The sequence below is a fragment of the Lipotes vexillifer genome, unplaced genomic scaffold (assembly GCF_000442215.2).
Source record: "Lipotes vexillifer unplaced genomic scaffold, Lipotes_vexillifer_v1.1 scaffold668, whole genome shotgun sequence".
In the NCBI taxonomy this organism is placed as follows: domain Eukaryota; kingdom Metazoa; phylum Chordata; class Mammalia; order Artiodactyla; family Lipotidae; genus Lipotes; species Lipotes vexillifer.
Genome location: NW_006785319.1, coordinates 2,569,543 through 2,571,992, shown reverse-complemented (window position 1 = coordinate 2,571,992; position 2,450 = coordinate 2,569,543).

The window sequence follows — 2,450 nt, the reverse complement described above, 5'->3', positions numbered from 1 at the left end:
AAAAAAAATCATTTTAAAATTGACGTATAGTTAGTTTACAATGTTGTGTTACCTTCGGGTGTACAGCAAAGTGATTCGGTTTATGTATTTACTCAGTTTATATATATATATTCTTTTTCAGATTCTTTTCCCTTATAGGTTATTACAAGGCATTGACTATAGTTCCCTGTGCTATACAGTAGGTCCTTGTTGTTTATCTATTTTATATGCAGTAGTGTGTGTATGTTAATCCCAAACTCCTAATTTAAAGATGGCCTTTTTGATTTGTGTAGGTTGTGCTGTAATACCTAGAAATAACAGGAAAGAATGGAAACAATTTAAAGAAGGCAAGTAAAGTTAGTAAAAATTTGCTGTGGGTCTTTGAGCCCTCCTTCTGGACCACGTCCGCATGTTCCGTGTGAAATATAATCATCTTAGTCAACTCGGTAAAATAACAGGTCATATTCTTAGCCCATTTTGCATTCTGTGTTCCCTCTTTGGGTGTTCTCATAGTTTTAATAATTATACTTTCTTAGTTATGGATAATGTGATCACAGTGGACCAAAAAACAACCCAAATTACCTAGAAAAATATTACAAAACCAGAGAAAAATCTCATGGACATCAACTGCAAAAAGGTTAGCTAGATTTCAAAAGAACTGCAGCATCACTAGGTTTCAGTTGTGTCTTCCAGGCTTCTTGTTTTGCTTCTCTCTGTCCGTCTACTTCATTTCTGTCCCCCTCTGTTGTCTAAGTTTTGCAGGCTGTTTGTCAATAAGCTGTCAGAACTGCTCCAATATGCAGTATTGTTCTCAGACCAAGGCAAGAGGAAACCCGTCCTAGGGTCTGCTCCAGTTTTATCCCTCTTGTAGGCTAGGTTTTGGGTACCTGGGGTCTTGAATTCTCTGATATTCTAGCCTCAAGCATCCTATCAGAGCCTATGAAATGCTTCTCCTCAGGCACATTCTTCTGAGGGCCGTCCATGCTGTAGTCATGTATACCCTTGGGCCCTGGCATGGGCTATGGACAGAGGTCTGCAGGGAGTGGATGGACCTTGGACATGTGAGGCCCTGGCTTTATGGACAAAACTCAGTGCAGAAAGAGAAGGGAGGTGGGCCATGATCCAGAGCCACTAGCCAGTTCTCCCTGTGTCTCTACATCCTTGCTGAAAATTTTGAGAATCCTGAGAATTCTATACATAATTCTGTCATCGTAATGATGTATTTATCTACATGGGAGCCTAGCGCATGTTCTTCTAAACAATGTGTTAGCTTAATTTTATTACATTTAAATACTTAGATCCATGATGTATGGGATTCCATTTTCAGTTTTGCCCTGGATCCCAGAAATACTATAGCGGCAGCATGCCAATGTGAATATCTACAAAACATTCCCCAGTAACCAACTGACTTAGTCTTTCTGTCACATTTCAAATTCTCTTGGGACAGAAATTAAGTTTTCTAACTTGAGTGACATGTTCACGCTTGCAGGTTTCACAGGTATGTCTGACTCAAGTTGTTTAAAGTTAAATCTATTGCCTTCCACTCCTAATAGGCTAATTCATGCAAGACATCCTTACTGAGAACATTCTGAGCCAGGCACTTTGATAGTCACCTGGAGCAAGATGATGAGTAGGACCATACATGGTCCTTGTTTGGATGCAGTGGAAGAGACAGGGTCCATGTTTGGATGGGGAGCCCCATCAGCTACTTTGTTGTCAATTCCCAGATCTTCAATATATTCATGATTTGGCACCTTTCACCTTACCCACAGCCAAACAGGTATCAAGCCTGGTTGATCTTTACCTCTTAATTGTTTTTCTATTTGTCAACTTTACTTATCCCTACTGTTATTATCTTAATTTCATCGTAGTTACCTTCTCTCACCTGGACTGTTACTTGAACTTTTATCTCGTTTTTCTGTCTTCAGTATCGTGTTTCTCAATTACATTAAAACAACAACAACAACAACAACAAAAACTGTTGGGCTTCCCTGGTGGCGCAGTGCTTGAGAGTCCGCCTGCCGATGCAGGGGACGTGGGTTCGTGTCCCGGTCCAGGAGGATCCCACACGCCGCGGAGCGCCTGGGCCCGTGAGCCATGGCCGCTGAGCCTGCGCGTCCGGAGCCTGTTGCTCTGCAACGGGAGAGGCCACAACAGTGAGAGGCCCGCGTACCGCAAAAAAACCAAACAAACAACAACAAAAAAAACTGTCACCTTTTTTACTTGATTATGATCCATCAGTCCTTGCCTGCCAGCTCCTGTTTCCTTACTGCCCTCACTCGCCCATCCCCTTCCAAGACAAATACTAACTCCATATGGAATGAAGTCTAATTTACCAGGGAGAGGAGGCCTTCCAAGAAGAGTTTCCTACTTACCTTCTTCCTATCTTGGTCCCCACTCTGTCAGTTAGAATAATAAATTTCAATAGTACCAGCCTCTTCTTTCTGTTCCTTTGCTCTAGATGTTTTCTC